At 43.1% G+C, this 23,094-nt stretch overlaps 1 protein-coding gene across 4 annotated transcripts in view; it reads left to right on the top strand.

Moving 5' to 3' along the window:
• Positions 1 to 23,094, top strand: part of LOC122794391 (CD2 associated protein) — a 3,269,826-nt gene that overhangs the window by 382,580 nt on the left and 2,864,152 nt on the right. The gene's annotated exons all lie outside the window — the stretch shown is intronic.

Below are 23,094 nucleotides of genomic sequence, written 5' to 3' on the forward strand. Positions count from 1 at the left end.
TAAGAAGACTGCCTATGTGGTAGTTCATGGGTACAGAGTTTTTACCAAAGGGGATAACAATGCACATTTTAGCATTGAGCTTGAGGCCGGCTCTGACACCAGGCATCTGTCTCAGTGAGGCCCTTCTGTAGGATGTCCACATTATTTGGGGATTTGACTATAGCTCCTAGTTTGCAGTCATCTGCGAACTTCGTTAGCCAGAGGCCTACTGTGTTAGCCTGTACTTCAGAGAGGGAGAAACCAAACAGGAGAGGTCCCAGGACTAAACCCTGTGGTACTCCACTTGTCACTGGTTTGAAGTCAGATTTGGAGTCTGCAACTTTTACAGTGTGGGTTCTGTCAGTGAGTCAGTTAGCAACCCATCTTGTGACATAGGGATTTATACCTAGTTTAGTGAGTTTAGCTATAATTCCAGAGTGGGTGATGGTGTCGAAAGCCTTGGCGAGGTCAAGATAGGCTGTGTAAACCACTTTACCCTCATTTACGGCTTTGGTGACTGCCTCAAAGAAGTCGACCAGGTTCAGGAGGCAAGATCTGCCTTTCACAAACTCGAACTGGGTGGGGTCCAGAGTTTGGAGATTACCAGTGTCTTTGTTTATGAATTCCATGATGATACGTTCCATGGCCTTGCAGACGAGGCTCGTCAGGCTAATAAGGGCGATAGTTCCCAGGATCACTGGTGGCTCCCCCTGGCTCCCCCTTTGTGGAGTGGGATAACTGTTGCTGTGTGCCATTCAGTGGGCACAAAGCCTGACGTGAGGCTATGATTGAACATGGTGCTTAGGTGGGGAGCCAGTTCATTCTGAAGTTCATGTAAAACGCAGCCTGGGATGTTGTCCGGTCCCATGGATGCTGTGTTTTTGGCTTTAGAGAGTGCTGCTTTTACCTGTGAAGTTGTGATTACAGGGACTCTGCATTCTTCCTGTATAGATATGGGCTCTTTAGGGGGTGAGAGGGGGGTAAAGTTAGCACTGAACCTATCTGCCAGGATGTTGGCAATATCAGTTGGTTCTGTAATTTGTGTGCCATTGTGCTGTAACTCAGAGCAGATCTGGGTGTTGCCATTGAGATTCTTTACATGGCTATCAAATGCTTTGTGGTTGTCCTTAGAATAGTGGCAATCTTGTTTTCTTAGCTAGCTTTGGAGGATCTTATAAGGGATCTCAGCTTCTTGCTGAGGCTGACCAAGGAGCTCCTCCACTCATGGGATTTTACTCTGTTTTGCAACAGTTTCTCCCTTCTGTTGTAGAGTTTGTTTATGGCAGGGGGACCAGCAGATTGGCTTACTTTTTTTGGAGGATAGCGTCTTGGTTCTGTTTGGGATAGCATGATCCATGCACTCATGTAAGTGCTTATAGAGTGCATTTGTGTAGGATTCAGCAGTCGTAACTGTATTGCCCATCTGAATGGGTATCCTGAAGTTCACTACTTCTGTCTTAAGAAGCATGAAGTTGGCTTTGGAGACGTTTTTTACCATGGTTTCTTTAATGGGGGGTGGAGGCGGGATGTGGATATCTACGGTGATTAGCTTATAGTCGGATTGGACCAACGAGGAGTTGACTTCAGGTGTGGAACACTCATGTTGGTGATGATTAGGTGTAGGATATTGTTGCCCCTGGTGGGGATGTGGATAAGTTGATCCAGGGCATTGGAATTTATGAATTCCAGAAAGCGCTGAGTGAAGGAGTTGGTACGAGTAGTTTTCCCAGTTAATGGTGGGGTAGTTGAACTTGCCCAATATTAGGGTGTTTGCTTGAACCCTAATATTTTCCAGTATATCAAGAAAAGAGGAGTGGGAATCCTGGGGCATGGTGGGGGATCTGTTGCAAGCTACAATTTGGATTGCAGTTTTGCCCAGAGTTAGTTGCACTTGGATAACCTCTACTGCATTATGCTGAGCAACTAGCCTGGAGGTGTGGATATCTTTAATGAATTTGGACACACCTCTGCCTTTGGTGTTACGGTCCAGGTTAGATGGCCGAAAAGTGTGGTATGAGTTATAGCCTGGTAATGCAGGGGTGCTCTCTGGAGCCTTGAACCATGTCTCAGTCACTGCACAGACATCGATGTTCTCCATTTTAAGGAGTGCCTCGAGTGAGTGCATTTTGAGATTTAGACTTCTAGCATTGAGTTGCATTACCCTCAGTTTTTGCTTGCCTGTTCCTGTTATGGTGGTGAATTTGTCATTTGAACCTTGCCTAAAAAAGGCACTATAGGGGCGTCAAGAGCCTTTGCCAGTGTCCGGAATCCCAGGGGTGACAGGTGCAGGCCGTCTCTGGCAAAGCATCGTGATCTGTCGACCATGTCCCACACAGACAGATACTGGATCCCCTTAGAATGACACCAGAAGCTTAGCCAATTGTTGAAGTCGGTCATTTTGTCCTTGTACTGCAGTATAATTCTGGGCGATGGCAGGATGATACTCAGGGCTAGGGTCATACCTGCCTGGGCTAAAGATCGGAGCGTTCTTCCATGTCTTTTCATGTAGTCCAGGGGGGTTATCCACTCGACATGTGAGGGAAGTAAAGAGCTCCTAGTTGCCTAGAATGGAGCTTAAACATGTTAACAAGTTTAGGAGATGGCGAGAAGAATACGAATATATTGCAAAGACTATATGAGGCATCAGAAAGAAATTGTTTACTTTTGCAGGAAAAATATGTATTTAAAGAGGAACAGAATGCTTTTGCATGGAGTGGATTTAGACAGGGTTATGGTGCAGAGGCAGTGCAGGGGAGAAAGAGGAATTTAATATTAGTTAAGAAGGGGACCCCCTTTAGGGTGGATAGTGTGGAAAGATACTTTCAAGGTTTATTCATATTAATTAGGGGAGATTGGGGGCATAGAAGGATGACAACATAGAATTTTTATTTGCCCCTGAAAACAGGATCAGGGGAAATGAAGCAAATTTGGCAAAAGGTTATGATTTTGTATAGAAATTGCAGTTTTTGGAGAAGATTGGAATCTTGTTACTGAACACATGGTTTGGACCAAGAGCATTAAATATGCTGAGAGTCAGTAGAATATTTCTGAAGCTGATTAAAATGTATGGGTTGGTGGTTGTTGTCTGAAATTGGTCAAACAGACAAATGACATGTAGGTATGTGAGGCATAGCACAAGTGCTAGATTAGATATATGGTATACAATAAGAGAGCATGGGGACTTGATTTTGCATACCAAAATGCTGCCTGTCTTATTAACTGATCATGCCCCAGTAAAACTACAGTTAAGACCAGTAATTAGACCAGGTGGCAAGGTATTAGCAGTTGGACCTAAACTAGCTGAGGAACAATGGGAAGAAGGAGAAACTTGGTCAGATCATGAGCAGACTATAGAATAATCTTTTGAAACTACCCCTTCCGAAGGTACAGGCTTTGAGACTGGATAAAAGTGAGACTGAAAAAGGAATTTCTAGCAATTAAAAGGCAGGTCTGGAGAGAAGGAAACTGGAAGAAAATACTATGAAGAGGTTAAAAATATTGGAGGAAGTAGAGGAGAGGCTGAGGGATGTGAAACAGATCTCTGGGAGTTTGAAAAATGTTGAACAGATAAAATGAAGTTAAATTGAAATCTGGTAGCAGTGAAGACCTTGTATTATAACTCCCCAAAGTATCGGAAGGTTCAAGCAGGCAGACTGAGACAAATGATTGTAGAGAGATTTATGTAACAGGTTAAGTGCCCTAAACAGGATGGATAGCCCAAAGTGGGTGAAATGTCTGGAAGACATATCAGGAGTATTATGTTGCTCTGTATTGTGATAAGGTGGAGAAGGAGGGGTTAGGGAATGGTGGTGGAGAAATTATTTTCGAGTTTAGATCTCTCAATAGGCTTGCTACAGTATTTCCTCAAGTGATTGGGGAAGATCAGTGTGGGATTATAAAGGGGCAAAATACTTTTGACAATGTCCATAAGAGGCATACAATTGAAAGCAAAGTAGAAAAAGTGCAAGGAAGTATGGTATTGAGCTTGGATTGCAGAGAAGGTGTTCGACCAGATGAAATGGAAATATCTTTGGGAAGTCCTGCACAAGATGGGGTTTAGCGACCAGTGCATAGATTTGCTAAAAAAAGTTATATCAGGGATTGATGGCAGTATTAAAGGTATATTTAAGACTAACAGTGCCCATGCCCATTGGGAAGGGGAATGGGATAAGGGTGCCATCTCTCTCATATGCTGTTATTTAGAGCTGTTGGCACACAGTGGGACAGTCCACAATACAGAGCTGGAAATAACTGGGGGGAGAAGTACTGCTATACACAGACCTGAAATTGACTGAGCTTGGTTTTCCTGATTGTTTTCTTGGAAGCTGACCTGGTCCAGTTTTTTTGGCTCATCCCACTCCGTTCGCCCTCGCTGCGCTCGGGCTCACTCTGCTCATCTGCTCTACCCCCATTCCCACCCACACCTGACATTTCCTTTATAACTAAACTTGCTTTGCCCCGCCTCCCCATTAGGCTCCCCACATCACCATTAACTGTAACACTCACTCCCCCACAACTCCTGAGCCTTACCTGCTTTTAACTCTTTCAGTCACTCACTTTAGAAAACTCCTTCAGTTAATTCCAGGTTTCTTTTACTGATCTTAAATAAATTGCTACTCTATTTCTGAGCTGAAACTAAATCATGGCTATACTTTTCAAAACTCTGTTTCTCACCCTCCTATTTTTAATTTTTTTCGCCACTCTAACCACTTACCGTACTCCTCACCTGCTTACCACCTCATCTCCCACACTCTTATCCCACTACCAACCATACAAATAACTACTCCACCCCTATTGCCTCCTCTCCCTTTAACCATACCACTATATCATTTCACAAGTTTGAAGTACTGTACATACCAAATGCCCAAATTTCATCAAAACAAAACATCAGCTCCTTTGCAAATATTTATTCATACAAATTCTTCAAAGCACAATACTTGTCTTATCTGGTGATATTCACCCCAACCCAGGCCCACAGCACGCCAACTTTTCCAACTGCCTCACAAATAACTCATTACAATCACAGGCCACCAGAAATCTTTTTCTTCAATGAATGTACAAAGCATGGTCAATAAAAGTACCCTCCTTAATGCCTGGATTTCTCAATATAACCCAGATAGGGTCTATATTATAACATCGGAGTTACAGAATATCGAATACAATATGGTCGACACCATATTGTCGAAGTTCCGTAGCTTCGAAAATTTAAAAAAAAAAATCAAAACTTTAAATGTTTACCCTAACGGGTTTAAGCAGGGGGGCAAGCCCCCGTGCACCCGCCCACACTCTCCCGCTACTTAAATATACCAACTCTGAGACCACACTACATTGCAGTAAACAGAAATCTCCCCTTATGAAGATTTCCGTTTACATGCTCGAGATTCTGAGCGTTCGGTATTCTCGTGCCAACAGTGTCTGATTCGACATTGTCTGCTTTCGAGAATATAATATAGACCCCCCCCCCCAGGTATACTTGCTCTGAGACATGGCTAAAACCTCATATTACAAACTGAGCAATTCTCCCCCCTGGTTAATAATAATATTGTTCGACTGGATAGCAGTGTAAAAAAAAAAAAAGGGTGGAGGAGTAGCTGTACTCTACTCACTCTCTCTCCCCCTCAATAGCTATCCCTGATTTCTGCCCTGCTAAATACGTACAGCAACCTGTAATCTAAATAAACACAAAAAACTTGACATTGCAGCAATCTATATACCCCCCAGGTGAAAACATTGCCATGCTCGAGCGGTTTCCATCATCCTTGGGGATATGAATATTGACTGGAACCTTGTTAATACTGCATCCCCTACTTCTCTATAAACCTTTATAGCTTTATCCAGCTGATCACCTCACCCACACACCGACAAAAAAATTCCCAGAACAACTCTGTTATTGACTAGATATTAGTATCCAACCCCCAGTGCTATCATAACCCTTCCACCCTACCTAGCTCCCTTATTGACCACCACCATACCTCAGTAGTAAGACCCTCTCCCAATCTTAACAAGAGCCGCCAATACAAAGAGTCTCTTAGCCTTAAAAACTACAGCCCTGTCACCCTAAATGAATTACTGTCCACTGTAAACCGGTCAGTCCTACACACATTACCCATTAATGAGGCTGTCCAAACCTTCAGCACTTTATTCCTGGAAACCCATAACACCCTGGCTCCCTGTAGAACAATTAGGCTAAAATGTAGATGTCCTTCATGGATGCATCTGCAGTCATAACAACTGGGTTGTCCTGTCGTCAGGCAGCCCTTCAGTCGGCCGGATTCCAAAGTCCGGGTCCGGCTTCGGCTGATGTCGCACTTCACCCGACGTCATCTCTGCTGGTCTCCGGGTATAAAGGCATCAGCCGACGCCATTTTCTTCAGTCTTTCTTGCAGCAGAAGCTGTTCGCAAGTGCCGGTCGGTCGGATCCAGAGATTACTACTACCGAATACTACTTGAAGACTTCTAAAGCTAAGTACCCGTTGGGGACTCTTTCTTGCCTCAGCCGATGTCAGAAAAAGTCAATAACTGTTTAACTTGTGGGAAACAAATACCTCATAAAGATTTCCACTCTTACTGTTTGCCTTGTTTAGGCCCAGACCACGGCGTAGCAGCCTGTTCGCCTGTGCTTCCTTCAACCGGCCACGCTTAGGCGTCGGTCGGAGTTTGCTGAACAGTTTTTCGGTTCAGATTTTGCGTACATTATGCCGTTGGATCCTCCGACTACCCAAATTATTAAGAAACGCAAAGAAAAAGACCGACACTGGGTCCACGGTTTCGGCCGAAACCATGGTTAAGCAAACCGCGAGTGTCTCGCTTTCGGCGAAACGGAGAAAACTGATAAAAGCACAGCTGAATCTTTGACTACTTCTGAGGTTCCTGCTACCTTACTTGAATCGGCCTCTGAAATTTTATCTACTACAGTGGTTCCTAGTGAATTATCAGACACCATCCCTTTGGATGTCTCTACCCCAGCACGTGGTGCTGCTAGGCCTCCTGCAGCCATGTCCATTAAGGCCTTTGCCAGGGCTAAAGCAGCCAAGTCTACTAAATCAGTGCCTGTTAAACCCTCCTCAACCAGGCCCACTTCTAGTTCACAAATGCTTACTCTGGCAGAAGATTTAATATTCTTAATTAGGGGATCTCAATCTCACCCAGACAGGGCCTCTCAGCCCCCCGAGAAGAGACCTAGGGCAGAGCCCCCGAGCCTGTGTCCTCTGATGATTCTGGATGACTCAGATATTACAGACCAGCCAGAGGCTCCCTTCTCCAATTATGAAGACTCAGATGCTGAAGAATCCATTCCTGCTGCTTCTCCACCAGAAGAATTCTCCTTTGGGGAAACCTTACATGCCATGCGAGAACAATTCCAATGGCAGCAACAGGATTTCTCAGATTCCAGAAAAAGACTTAGGACTTTTCTGCACCTTCCACAACACAGGCCCTTAGCTATACCTCCTGTCCTCTCTGTTGTGGGACGATGCCTTTAATGATGTCTGCTCTGCACCAGATTCCTTACCTCCAGCCCCTGCCAAACCAGACAGATTTTACAGGGTACCAGACACTCATCATCACCTATACAAGGCCCCACTTGCAGACCCGAAACTATATCCCAGGGGCCTAAGGCAGTAGCCTCGACCACAGCAAAAACCCTATTCCTTCTGAAAGGGAAGCCAGGTCTTTAGACAGATGGGGCAAAAAGTTTATACCTCAGCTACTCTCTCAGCTAGAGCTTTAAACTGTCAGTTTCACATGATACAATACCAAGAGTTTATGCTTGATCAGTTAACTAAAAACTATCCTCTGATGACTCTATAGATAAGAAATATGTATTAGAAATGGTAAATAACATACAACAGGTTAGTAACCATTCCTTAAAATGTGGCTATGATGCACTGGAGGCTTCATTTAGATCAGCCATGACTGGCACAGTGATAAGAAGACATGCATGGCTGAAGGAACAAGTCTTACCGGATCATGTTAAAGCTAAGTTATTAGATGCTCCTATGGATAAGACCAGTTTGTTTGGTACACCTGCCCAGCAGGTAATGAAGAAAATGGAAGAAAAGGCAAAATCTGTTCAAGCGGTTAAAGATTTCTTGCAGGTTCAGCCCCAAGGTTTAGCAGGAACTGGCCTGCCAAAATTGGTCCTTTCCTGACTCCACAAGATCCCAAAGGGGCAGGAATAGGCGTTCCAGAGGCAGAAACCAATCCAGAGGAGGTGCCTACAGAGGACGACAGTGGCAAGGTAATAACAGAGGCACAGACACAGCCACTACCACTACAACAGCACAATCACAGTGACTTAACTCTAAATCCGCCTACCAGGGAACAAATAGCAGCTCCATTAGGCGGAAAATTAACCTTATTTTTGAAAAACTGGCACTATATCACAAAAGACAAGTGGGTTTTGCAAACCATAGACCAAGGTTCCACTTTCACACTTTACCAGTCAAAAGAGGAATGCCAAACCTGCCTCCAAATCAAAAAACAGAAGCTTTACAGCAGATAATGCAATTAGCAAAGATGAGAGCTGTGGAAAGAGTGCCAATAACAGAACAAGGCAAAGGATTTTACTCCAGACTATTCCTAGTTCCAAGAAAGGAAACAAGTTGGAGACCTATTCTCGACCTGTCCACCTTAAATACATACATCATTGTCCCAAAATTCAAAATGGTGACCCTACAGCAACTTCTTCCCATGCTGGGCAAGGAGTGTTGGCTGGTAACTCTAGATCTCAAGGAGGCATACCTGCACGTCCCCATTCGACCAATTTGCAGAAGATACCTCAGATTTCTTGCAGGATCAGAGCATTATCAATTCTCAGCATTGCCCTTTGGCTTATCTACTGCCCAGAGTATTCACAAAATGCCTGGCATCAGTAATCGCCCACTGCAGACTACAGGAATCCAAATTTACCCATACCTGGACGACTGCCTGCTACAAAGGAAGCTGACAACAGATTTACAAAGGGTCATTTACTTGCTACAAGCACTGGGATACACAGTCAATTTACAAAAGTCAAGGCTGATACCATCCCAAACAAGGACATTCTTGGCACGAATTGGACACTGTAAAACAAATGGCATTCCTAACATGAAAAACAAAAGAACTCCCTCTTTACTTCTTGGCTCTAACAAAACAGAACAAGTTAACAGCAAGAAAAGTTCTGCAGGCCTTGGGCTACATGGCATCATGCATAATCTTGGTTCCACATGCCAGACTACATATGAGAAAACTACAGTGGTACCTAAGGAATTTATGGTCCCAACACAGGCACAGCCTAGAAGCAGAAATTCCACTAATCCCATGCCTAAAACAGGAGTTCCTATGGTGGGCTCAAGCATGCCAGTCAAACCCAGGCCTACCCTTTCACAGCTATCAAGCAAGCCAGACCATCACAACAGTCGCCTCAGACCTAGGATGGGGGCTCACATGCTGGACAAATGCGTGCAAGGATTGTGGGCCAGGATCAACTTCACCTGCACATCAACCTAAAAGAAATGCTGGCAGTAAAACTGGCAATCCAAAATTTCAGACCATTTCTCAAAGAGGGCCATTTGATGATAAGGACAGACAGCACCACAGTCATGTGGTACATCAACAAGCAGGGAGGCACTCATTCATACTCCCTATGCAGAATGACTTTGGAGCTTTGGAACCTGGCACTCAGCTACAACATCCAGTTACAGGCAATATTTGTACCGGGAAAGGACAATACTCTAGCAGACATATTGAGCAGAACCACATCGGATGCCCACGAATGGATGCTACACCCGGACATCTTCAAGACCATCTCAAAGAAATGGGGAAGGCCACAGATAGATCTATTCGCTTCCCTCTCAATCACCAGCTCAAAAATTCTGCACAAGGACATTCCACCCACTTGCATGGAAAGTGGATTCGCTCTCCTTCAGCTGGAAAGGTCTAACAGCATATGCATTTCCACCTCTTCCCTTGATACACAAGGTATTACTAAAATCAAGGAGGAACGTCCAAGGATAACCCTGATAGCTCCAAACTGGCCAAGACAACACTGGTACCCATTGCTGAGGAGCATGTCTCGGACAACATGTGGCCAATACCCTGATGCCTTTGATGTTAACTCAGAACAACTACAGCATCATGCATCCAAACCTAAAAACGTTGCAACTGACTGCATGGAACATCACATAGCAGCAACTAACCCAGAACTTTCCCAAAGGGTTAAAGACATTATCCTTGAAGCCCGCAGACCTTCAACAAGAAGGAACTATGCAGGAAAATGGAAAAGGTTTGTCATTTGGAGCACTGAAAGAGGAAAAGACGTGTCAATTATTGATATGGCTAACATTCTGGAGTATCTGGCAGAGCTTCTACATACAGGCCTGTCCTATGCCTCCATCAAGATACATGCATCAGCTATTTCAGCAGAATACAGCTTTGATCCACCTGTCTTTTCACATCCTTTACTCAGGCAGTTCCTCAGAGGAATCAAGAATGTGAAACCTCCAAGGAAACCACCATTGCCAGCTTGGGATTTGAACTTTGTGCTAGAAAAATTGACACTCGCACCTTTTGAACCAGCAGCTACAGCGGACCTACAGCATCTATCATTGGAAAACTGCTTTCCTACTGGCAATAACCTCAGCAAGGAGGGTCTCTGAACTTCAGGCCCTAATGGCAGTACAGCCCTTCCTAATCTTCCACCAAGATAGAGTGTCCATGAGGACTAATCCTACGTTTATGCCTAAGGTGATATCCAGAGTGTCTTTAAACCAGGCAATCCACCTACCTACCTTCTTTCCCAACCCACAAAACAGAGGGAAAGAATGCTGCATTCCTTGGATGTACATAGACAGTTACGCTACTACCTGGACAGAACAAAAAGTAGCAAGAAAACTGACCAGCTTTTTGTAGCCTATGCAACAGGAAGGGAAGGAAAAGCTATTTCTAAACAGACAATCTCCAAATGGATAGGAAATTGCATACGATTCTGTTACTCCTTCCATGGAAAACCAATTCCACAGAACATAAGGCCTCATTCTACAAGGGCAACAGCCACTACCACAGCCTTCTTACGAGGAGTGGCAACCAAGGACATTATTGAGGCGGCTACTTGGACCTCCGTGCATACATTTGCTAAGCATTATAACTTATCTTTGTACTCCAGATCCCGAGCAGGGTTTGCCTCTGCTGTGCTGCAAGGGATCCTAACCACACCATAATCTATTTTTTCCCTCCTCCCTTAGTTGGCTATGGTATTCTACCTAGTTGTTATGACTGCAGATGCATCCATGAAGGACATAGTACAGTTTTGTACCTACCATAAATGTAGATGTCCGAACTGGATAGCATCTGCAGTCAGGATTACCCTCCCTCCTTCCCCTCTGTGGTACTCCTAGGGTATTTACCCTCCTAATAGCTAGCTAGTGGGGGGAGTCTCTTATGGTGTATTTGTTTGTATATATGTACATACATGCTTATTTTCTGAGTTTGCCTTCTATCCTTTTGGAAACATTGGCATTTATCCAAAATTAGCCTTCCAGGAAGGGCAACTGGCATCTGGGGCAAGAAACACTGAAGAAAATGGCGTCGGCTGATGCCTTTATACCCGGAGACCAGCAGAGATGACGTCGGGTGAAGTGCGACATCAGCCGAAGCTGGACCCGGACTTTGGAATCCGGCCGACTGAAGGGCTGCCTGACGACAGGACAACCCAGTTGTTATGACTGCAGATGCTATCCAGTTCGGACATCTACATTTATGGTAGGTACAAAACTGTACTTTATACACCAATGCTAAACCAGGCAACTCCATCACTTATGAACAAGAAGAGACAGTGCTTGGAGAGCTTGGCAAAAAATAACAACTCAGCTTTCTACTAAACTTATATAAACAGGTTCGCAGCCAAACAAAAAGCAGGTCCTACTAGACAAAAGATTTTTTTTACCAAAAATCTCTGAGCAATCCACATTCCAACCCAAAGAAATTCTGGCACTCAATAAACAAACTACTATCTCCAGGGAAACCCTCTTCACCAGACCCCTTCCCTAACAAACCTTCTAATGAAACTGCAAGCCTACTTAACAACTTTTTCATTGAAACAATAGAAAAGCTTACTAAACCAGAAACTCTTGATATAAAGACTCCACCTCCCACCTCATCTCTTTCATCGTTCTCCCTAGCACCTGTAGCAAATTCCTTCATCAGAGCACTTAAACTCAAACCCTGCTCCCCATCAGCCAACAGACTTCCTCGATTATTTCTCAAACATGCAGCCTAATCCGTAGCATACCCTGTGTCTGTACTTATTAATAGATCCATCCAAGAAAATACAGATATCTGGAAAAAAAAGTTTTCATACTACTCCTCCACAAGGGAGGAAATTCTACAGAACCCTCAAATTACAGGCCTATTGGCATATTATCCCCCTTATCCAAGATGCTGGAAAAATGTATACATAGACAAATACTAAACCACCTCTTACAGGCAAAACCTAATTACACCCACACAGCATGTTTTCCGAACCTTGCAGAGTACTTCCACTGCCCTCCTGTCTTAAACACACATTGTCCAAGCCAGAGGTGATAATGATAAACTTGTATCAGCTCTACTCTTTGACCTATCCAAAGCATTTGATAGTTTCCCATCCCATCCTCCTAAACAAACTTTCCAACCTACAACTCTCTCTCTCCACTACCTCCTGGTTTAACAGCTACCTATCAAACATATGTCAGTCCGTTAGATGGCAAACGTCCTTCTCCCGTTTCTGTCTTGTTAAGACTGGGGTTCTCCAGGGTTCTATCCTGGGCCCCCTACTTTTTAATACATTTACAAATAACCTCAATGTCTCCTGCTCCCATTGTAGCTTAATACAGTACGCTGACGATTCCAAAATTAACACTTCTGACAGTGTACAGAATCTCCACACGGTCACTCAACAATCTGTGAACCTATTAGAACAGTGGCTAACTGAAAACAACCTGCTTCTCAACCCCAAAAAGACCAAGCTTCTCCTTTTCCTTCCAAAAAACCCCAGTCCAGCACCATTTCATAGGTTCATAGGTTCATAGGTTCATACTAGGCTATCTGCCCGAGGGCATTTACAAGCCTAGCCCATAGTTTTGTGGCTTACGCCACCCCTTTAGTATGGGGAACTATACCCATTATTTTGCTGTGCCTCTGTCGAGCAGTGACACTGAGGTAATCCCTGGGGTATATCTGCGATCTCCCATCCATTGGTCAAGATTTCTCTTGAACAAGGCCAGCGAGGTGCTCTGCCTCACATATACCGGGATTTTATTCCACAGCATAGGGAGACTTTGGGTGATGAATCTATCCCTCCAGCACGTCCTATTAATAGCCGTGTCGAGGTTTAAGTCTCCGCCCTTGTGGCTCTGTGACGGATCTAGATTTTTTGAGGTGAAGCATATTCATCAAATCTGGGTTTGACATGGCCTTGTATGTTAGGCAAAGGTCACCTCTGTGCAAGCGGTAGGCGACTGAATAGAGCTGGAGTTCTTTCAGTCGGGCAGCATAGGACAGATGTTTGAGACCCTTTATCCTTTTGGTGAGGAACTTTTGTGGCCTCTCCAGCTGCTGCAAGTGTCGGGTCAGATACATTCAGAATGGGGCATTGTACTCAATCATTGGTCTGATGAGTGATGAGTATAGGGAGACTATGACCTCCCTTGATCTAGATGAGAATCCCTTCATGATAAGGTGGGCAATGTAGAAGGTCTTCCTAACTACTTTAGCTACATGGGTGTCGAATGACAGACTACTATCAACCTGGGTCCCCAGGTCCCTGATAACTTCTTCTGTGCTCAGTGGATTGCCACCTATTTGGTAGCTAGGGGTAACCTTGTTTTCCCGAAGGGTATGACTATGGAATTTATGGCATTTAACTTTAGGCCATGGCTCTGGCACCAGTTATCCGTTTCTGTGAGACCCTTCTGAAGGATATCTGTGTCAGATGTGTGTTTTCTACTATGGCGCCCAGTTTGCAGTCATCTGCAAACTTTGTCAGCCATAACCCTCCTGTGTTTGCTTGTACTGGAAAAGTAGATGCCAAACAAGAGTGGGCCCAGGACTGAGCCCTGTGGTACACCACTTGTGACAGGCTTTGAGTCTGACATGGCGCCAGCAACTCTGACCCTGTGGGTTCTGTCAATCAGCCAGTTTGCAACCCATCTTGTGATGTATGGGTTAACATTTATGCTGATGAGTTTTCCAATGATACCCGAGTGGGGTATTGTATCAAGGCCGCCAGATCGAGGTAGGCTGTATGGACTGCCTTTCCCTCATCAATGGCTTTGGTGACTGTTTGAAAAAGTCAACCAAGTTTAGAAGGCATGATCTGCCTTTGACAAAGCCAAACTGGGATGGATCCAAAGTCTGCAAATTCCCTGTCTTTATTTATGAGGTCCATTATGATCCTCTCCATGGCTTTGCAGATAAGGCTTGACAAGCTAATGGGCCGGTAATTTCCAGGGTCGGTGGAGGCACCGCCTTTGTGAAGTGGGACCACAGTTGCAGTGCGCCACTCCCTGGAGTGCGTATCCAGAGGTAAGACTATGATTAAACAGCTGTCCTAGCTGTGGGTTTAATTCCTCGTTGAGTTCGTGGAGCACACAGCCGGGGACACCATCAGGTCCCATGGATGCTGTGTTTTTGCTTTGGAGAGCAGTTCTCACTTGGGCGTTGGAGATGTTTGGGGGCTGCAATCGCTTGGTATAGATATATCTCTCCTTTTGGGGGAGGGGAAGTTTGCACTGAACCTGTCAGCCAGTATGTTGGCAATGTCTGTAGGATCAGTAATTTTCACATCATTTTGAACTAGTTCTGAGCATATCTGGGAGTTTCCTCCCAGGTTTCTAACATAGCTAAAGAAGGCCTTATGATTGTCTTTTGAGTCTTTAGCTATTTTTCTCTCAAAATTTGCTTTGGATGATTTTATGAGAGCTCTTAGTTTTTACTTATAGTGATCAAGGGTGTCTTACCTTTTAAGGATTTTGCTCTATCTTGTAGTAGCTTCCTCCTTTTGTTGTAGAGTTTGTTTATGGCTGGGGTCCAGACTGGACTCTTGCCTTTGGTACAAAGAGTCTTTGTTTTGCTTGGGATTGCCTTATCCATGCAGTCCTGCAGGTGCTGGTAGAAGGCATTTGTAAGTGATTCAGCGGCTTGAGTACTGTTTTCCGCGCTCGGGGGCCTTAAAGGAGACCACACTAGTCTTTAGAAGTGTGAAGTTGGCTTTCGAGAAGTTCTTTACTGTGGTTTTTTTATTTCAGGTGGGGGTGGGATGAGGACCTCCAGCGAGATTAGTTTGTGATCTGATCTCACCAGTGAGGGGTATACTTCGGTGTTGAACATTGTGCTCCCATGTTCGTGATGATGAGATCAAGTATGTTTTCTCCTCTTGTGGGGATGGTGACTAGTTGTTCCATGGCATTTGAGTTTATGAATTCCAGGAACTTTTGGGCTAGGGTGTTTGGGCTTGAGTAGTGTTCCCAGTCTATGTTAGGGTAATTGAAGTCACCTAGTATGATGGTGTTTGGTGGTACATTTATCCCTCTAGTGTTTTCAGGAAGGCCATGTGAGGTTCCTGAGTTTGTGAGGGTGGCCTGTAACATGCTACAATTTGCAGAGCAGTCTTGCCTATGGTTAATTGCACCTGGATGGTCACCGATGCATCGTCGTTGCCACCAGTCTTGAGGTGTGGGTGTCCTTGATGAATATGGATACCCCCTCCTTTCTTGGTATTGTCCGGATTTTGGGGCGGAGCATGATAAGAGGTAAAACCTGATGGTGCTGGGGTGCTCTCAGGAGCCTTGAACCAGGTTTCTGTCACTGCACAGACATCGATGTTCTCCATACTGAGAAGGGCCTCGAGTCGTGCATTTTGAGATTTAGACTTCTGGCATTGAGCAGCATTACCCTTTAGTTTTTTTCCTTTTTGTGTTCTAGGGTGGTAGGTTTAGAATTTGAGCCTTGCCTAAAAAGGCACTATGGGGGTGGCAAGAGCCTTTGCCAATATCCGGAATCCCAGGGGTGACAGGTGCAAGCCGTCCCTTGCGATGCAGCGTGGCTTGTCCAGCGTGTCATCCCAGGCAGACAGACATTGGATCCCCTTTGAATGACACCAGAGTTTAAGCCAATTGTTAAAGCTGATCATCTTATCTCTGTATTGTGGCATCATTCTTGGTGAAGGTAGGATACTGCTCAAGGTCAGGGTCATACCTGCCTGGGCTACATAATCAGAGAGCTCCTCAATGTCTCTTCATGTAGTCCATGGAGGTACGTCTCAGGTCGTTTACACCAGTGTGGACAATGACTGAGTCGTATTTGTACCTGCTGTTGAGAGACCTGAGTGCTTGCGTTATGTGGCGGATTCTAGCGCCCGACAGGCAGCTTACTGTGACCTTCTCCTTACTCAATCTGGTGGCGGGACGTCAGTGTGTCTGACTATGGAGTCACCAATGACTAGTGTGTCTGGCATTGTGTTTGGCCTTAAGGGCTGTGACTGTTTGACACTCTGACTGTGAGGTCTATGTGTTGCAGGTGTTGTGTTCTGAGGTGGTGGTTGTTTGGGTGTCTGCTTTGGTGGCCTCTGCTGTTTTGGTAGATTTTTGATCAGAGCCGCCGAGTATGTCTTTGTGTGTTTATGTGTATGATTTGAGGTTGTGATGGTACTATGTGAGACTGGGTCTATAGTGTGTGTGGTAACCTTCTCCTCCTGACTGGTCTTGCCAGTCCTATGTTGAGAGAGCTCAGCCTCCAGTTTGGCCGTATAGTTGCATCTCGCATGTATTTGTGTTTTGTGGGAGGAGGAGAGGGTTGTCTGTGTACATGAGGCAATTGTAACATTGCCTCAATATTCCCAGGTTCACCAGCTGAGCAGGAGAGGACACTAGCAACTGATCCCTCGACATGCTAGAAGGACTAGACAAAAAACTTTAAAAGAGATTCGGGGGCGTGGGTGACCGAGAAATGGGGTTTGCCTTTTTGGGGTGCTATCTATAAGAGTGCCGTATCAAGGTAATAAGTACTGTAGGAGCAAGTGCTAGGTTTAACAGATAGAGAAAAGTCTACTTGGAGTCAAGTAGAGATGATCTTTTTAGGTATAAGAGAAAGTGCTAGTAACAGGGATGCTTAAAGGTAAGATTGAAAAGAATGCACTCTGCAGTGTGCACTAGAGAAGTTAGATATGAAAGTAGGTAACTTGAGTTTTACCTGTTTAAAAAGTTAAGGTTTAGTGGAGAGTTACTATTTTTAAAACAGCAAGATGGACTAATACAATTATCACCACCAACACAAACACCAAATTGCATGGTGTTACTGTAGACGACCAATTAAAATTCGACTTACAAATTTTAAACTGTATCAGAAAGTCCTGTCAAAAGGGTAGGTCTTCTATACCGCAACAACAAATACATTCCTAACAAATTTAAACCTATACTGGCTCACATTTGTTCTACCACCCCTGCTGTATGCTGTTCCCATACTTACTAACCTCCAAAATAATCTCTTAACCAAACTAGAAACCACCTATAACACGATAGCAAGATTCGGCGCCAGTAATGGCTACAAATCCCATCGCTGTATATCCTTGAAAAGCTTAAGATGGCCTGAGCTCCCCCACATGCTTCAAATATCACAACTACAAATTGCACACATCATCCTGAATAGCCCCAACTCCTGCCCTGCCCTTACATCCATAATTACACCCTACACACCCAATTGTGATCTCAGAAGCACACAACAAAACCTTCTGTAGGTGACAAAGCCATACAAAAATATTGGAAAAATACTTTTACAGTCATTCATTTGCATACTCATGGAACAAACGTCCATTGTCCCTTCACTTCACTACCAAAAGTGGCGAATTCAGAGAGCAACTAAAAATTAATTTCTAAAATGCATGGATATGTACTTGTTAGGAAATTACCTAATGAATTTTTCTTCTCTCAATTAACATATCTGCCTGGTATCTACCTAAACTGTCTACATATATTACTCTCTCTGCAGTTAGTACCTATGCTGTTAAATGCACATTTGTTGCACTATGCCATAATGTTGCTCCGATTTTTTTTTTTTTTTTTTTTTTTATTATTATTATTATTATTGTTTTAGGCATTGCTACATTCCTTATAAATAACTTAATGCTAACCAATTTCTTAAACATATTGTTACTGCATTCTCTAAGTACTGTACTTTTTTGCCTTGTATATTTCTCTGTTTTTGTACTGTTAAAAACCTAACCATTCAAGTTGTAAGATAGTTCTTATTTTTTAAATTACTTTCCTGGAGCTTTTCTCCTCGGGTCTCCGCTGAAAAGGTGCTCTCTGGGCTCAAGTTTGACTAACCCGGTTAACAAATGTAAAAATAAATAAATGAAATATAAATAAATAAGTTGCCAACATTTTCAGATGACATTCTGTTCATAACAGAACCAGAAGTTAGTACAAATGTGCAGAAAATACTGGGAGATTTTGAAGAAATCTCTGGATACAAAATAAATAAAGGAAAGATGAAAGTGGTAGGAGTAAATTTTATACCACCTGTGGAGCTTGGACTGGAGTATCCTTACCTCTTTGGGGATACAAGAGAATTAAATACTTTAGGAATTAAACAAAGGGGGTTTGCATAGGAGACTGCAAAAGAAACTTATCCTGTATGTGGGTAAAATCAGATCAGTTTAATTGAAAAATGGGCCGTCGTTACTCTAGATCTTAATCAAGGAATATAAAAGCCATTAAACTGAATATTGTACCACTCATAATTTATATAGCACAAGCATTAATATATGAACCTGATAAGGAGTTTTAGAAGAGAGAGCTAGGAAGACTACAATTGATTTAAAAGACCTAAGGTACAATGGCAAAAGTTGATTTTGCCACAGGAGGAAGGGTGTCTGTCAGTGCCTAATCTGCAGGAATACTATTCAGCATTGCAACTGTACCTGATTTATTATTTGCAGAATGGGTGTAGTGTCAAATGGAAATCAGTCCTATTGGAGCAGGTTAGCAACTAGACAAGGGGAAATGGCTTCTAGGAATCACACAGGGTACTGGGTATGTGAGAGACTCAAGAAATAATATAGAGAGTAGCTTGAATGCAAATTTGAAGTGGCCCCAATTGGACTAGGAGTTGGCCCCTTTAATTACAACATAAATTGTATGGAAAATTGGGAAATAAATCCAAAATGCTGTTGGAAGGAGAGAAAGAATGCAATGGAAAAGATTTAAGGGAAAGTTTTTGGTAGGTGGGGAAACATTGCTGTAACACAAAGCAGACTACAAAGTATATTCAAAGCATGAGAAGGAAAGAAAAGGGCTGAATCTAGGAGAACCAGGTATAGTAAAAATCCTAATAGAAATGAGATCAGGAGAACTTGGCGACAGGTTTGTAATTAAAATATGTAAAACAGTTTGGGATAGATGGAAGGAAAAATGGTCTCAAAAGCATCCCTGGCAAAAAAACGTTGGAAACAGTTAATTCAGGAGATGTGGGGAGAGATGCTAGATGGTTAAAGTAGCCTCAAGTTCAAGGAAGTTTAAGATTTCTGGTTGGAAGTGCTTGCACAGATATTTTTATACACAAGAAAAGCTACGTAAGATTTACTTAGGGACTCGGCTGAGTTACTAAAGGTATAAAGAGGTTATTTGGACTGAGATCATGTATTTTGGAGCTGCCAAAAACTGTGAGTAAACGTCACAAGCAAATTGGGTATATAAGAAAAAAGCAAAGCTGAAATGGCAGACCACAAGGGGAGAAGTGGCAGGGGAAATAGTGAAGTAATATGAAAATGAGATGGTGAGATGGACAAGCCTCAAGAAGTACAAGAACAGAAGGAATTACTGGCGTTGAGAGTTATTCTTTGACTAAGACTTTGTGCAATTTAGTTGAGATTTAGCTGTTGAAAAAAAAATCCTGAAAACAATGTTTTCAGTAATTAACTGATGTCTGTAAATATCTTGTTGTGAGAATATTGTTTATCAATAAAGCAGTATGTTTGTTAAATCATTTTTTATTTTTTTTAAAGAAGGAAATCATTGTCTTCTGAAAGTAAAAGGTGTGTTCTGCCATTTTGATGGATGACATTTGCTTGATCCCAACCATGCAGTGGATTTTAAAGTACAAGAATCATGATATGAATTAGTGGGTTTTTCCCTTTGTTTTTCTTGTGTTTAAGGTTTGCAGGTCCATTTGTCTCAAAACTTTAAACTTGTGTTCCTTTAAATTGTTCATGTTGATTTAGTGAACACGTCTTTGAGTAAGTTATTATAGCTAAACTGTGGCTCAAATTGTTTTGATTATGCTGGTATAACAACAACCAAAAACAACTGACACCACGTTTTTGTTTTAGAGATGGTTTGATTTAGGAATTATTTGTGTGCAGTGTGGGCAGACGTGTCTGCATCAATTAAAGCCAACAGTTTCCTTTGTAGTTGATCATACAGCATTTTGATGCCAAAAAATTTTCTTTTATATTTTGGATCTGTTTGTAATCCCCTCTAATTGAAACATAGGGTTGGGAGGGTGGCTTAATGGCCAAGGTGTTTGCCTTACAAACACAAAGTGCAGGGTTCAAGTCTCACAAGGGATAATTGGCTAGGCTTAAAATGGCTCGCAAGGGTAGTTAGCTTAGTACTAAACTATAAACCATATAGTATCAGGTAATTCCTGATGAGGAACTGTGGATTGTCTGTGATGCCTTTCATTAAATAAAGTAAATGTATCACAGCCTTGTCATTATGATACGCTTCTGATAGACTGTAGAGTTCCAATCTTTTCTTTATTCTTTAACTTGCTTAATCCATTCCTTTCTGCAGTTGTGTTAGAGTACTGGATGGTCTGCTGCATGTTAATGCCTGTTCTAAACATTTGAACACTGCTTCTCTTTCAGTTTTTGTTTTTGAATAGTTGTGTCCAGGATTGAAGAATTATTTAATTTGTCTACTTTAAGGGCAGTATTAATAATTTCCACTTTAAAGTTGCAAATCTTATCCCACCTCTCTTTTTTTGAACCTCTCCTCCCCAAAGTCACCTTATGATTCTTCTACCCTTCTCCAAGTTGACTTATTCCTTCCTCTACTCTTGGGGGGTGGTTGCCAGGTCCACAAAGGCTGATCAGCCCCTTCCCAGTAAAGTATTTGTCCTAGGCAGATCCACAGGCAGGGTCTGAGTTCTGTGACCAGTTTGTTCCCTGCCTGAGGGAGACACTAACCAGTGCTGCTCACATCAGCATTGAGGCTGAGCATTTCCCCTAACAGAGTAAAAACCTTATCGTGATAAACCACCAACCCCATTCCTCTCCAAGAGGCAAGAGCCTAGTTGTAGGAATGGACAAGTTTGTAGGTATGGCAGAGCCTCACCCCCAGCTTATCCCTTGTAGACAAGAGCGTAGCTAGGCATACTCTGTGTACGCAAATGTGTACAATTTTATTTTTCTGAGCATCTCTTGAACATTTCGGCAGTCAAAAATGCAGAATGTTTAGAACTTTGTAAATGAATATTTACAGTATGGAAATATGCAAAGAGTGCTTGTGTGATAGGAATATACCTCTAAAAAGAGCTTTCAGTGGGTGTAAATGGTACCAGTTGAAAATAACATTCTCCCTTCCTATATATCTAGGGGTAGCATTTTGAGAGTTGAGTACTATTTTAAATTGATAGGTGGGTAGCGAGGGCAGCAACATTAGATGTGAGTATAAAATGTAAATTTCTGGATACACCCCTGCTTGTAGATCCTCCCCGATGCTGCAGCTGCCACTGATGGGAAGCATGTGTGCCTCAGCACATATCTTCCCTGACTTATTGCATTGTGCTGCCAAGGTAGCATGCCCTCAGCAGGTACTGCACTTAGTGGTCCTGATAGGCATCACCTGTATAGTAAGCCAGATCCAACTCCCTTCCCCCAGAACAGGCAAGCCAGCAATGGTCTGTTACTCCCTTACCCCCCCTAAACCCTCTGCCATTAGCTGAACACTGGTCATCTGGTCTGCAGTGAAGGTGGGGGCTATTTTTATCCGAAATTTTGTTCACACCTACACTACTATGTTACAGTACGAGAACTCAATCACAGCTAACTCACTCATTGTAAGTGCATTAGCAGTGTTAGTGGCACAACAGGTAGCACGCTTGCCTTTAATGTAGTAGGCTGTGAATTCTGTTTTCATACCAGGTAGATGAATTGCAAGCACTGCAGTACTGCTTGGGGGAATGTACTCCCAACTTTGTTGTCCTTTAGATGAGAAGTTTAAACAGAGTTCCCATCTGTGTGAGTTTGTGGTAGCTCAGGTGGTTGTAAAAGATCCAATGACACCTGTTGAAAAGAGAAGGGGGGGGTCCTTAATGCCCTGTTCAAATTTCCCCTAGTATTATGAATACCACCTTGGGTGTCCACTGGAAAGAGGCCACTGGCCTAGTAGGACTAACCTGGTCGACAAAGCATAGTTAGCTAGATAAAAATCAGGAATTGACCTATATGTGTGTCCTTGTGTTAGGCCGGTCACTAGAGGTACTTTGTAACCATTTAATTTGGACAGCATTTATTCTTGCACATTAGGCAGTGAAAAGGTGCTTATTTCCACATTTATGGATAATTGTGTCTTGGCTAAAAGTGTTGCAGCACTGTGGTTAGTATATGGGTGTGTGTGTGTGTGGGGGGGGTGGGTAGAAGTAAAAAGCACAAGTCAGTATGTAGATAAGGACATGAATAGCTGTTGGTTTCCCTCCAGTAGCTGCAATCTTATAACTTGCATAACTTGTTTCTCTGCTATTTGATGTTATTCACTGCAGGTTGGAATGTATAAGGACAGATCATTTTAAGAATTACAAACTAGCTCTTTTTTCAAATAGAGTGTTTACCAGATGGAAACCCAGTGCAAGATTTTGAAAGGATGAGGGAATGAAAAATGTCAAATCATTGCTTTTGCATGTAAAGTTGAGGTAAAACTGTTTTACTTGTAACACTTTGAGCGGAAATGCTTAAGTGAGAAAGAAAGCAAATGCACAGAGATAACCGAAACATTTAAGGAAACAGCAGAGCTTAAATTTGCAGAACTTCTATGCATATCTTCTGTGGCAGATGGTGATAATTTTGCAGAATTGTTCTGAAGCTACTTAGACTAAATTTGG

Source organism: Protopterus annectens, chromosome 2.part1 (genome assembly GCF_019279795.1).
Source record: "Protopterus annectens isolate FY-2018-M chromosome 2.part1, PAN1.0, whole genome shotgun sequence".
NCBI lineage: Eukaryota > Metazoa > Chordata > Ceratodontiformes > Protopteridae > Protopterus > Protopterus annectens.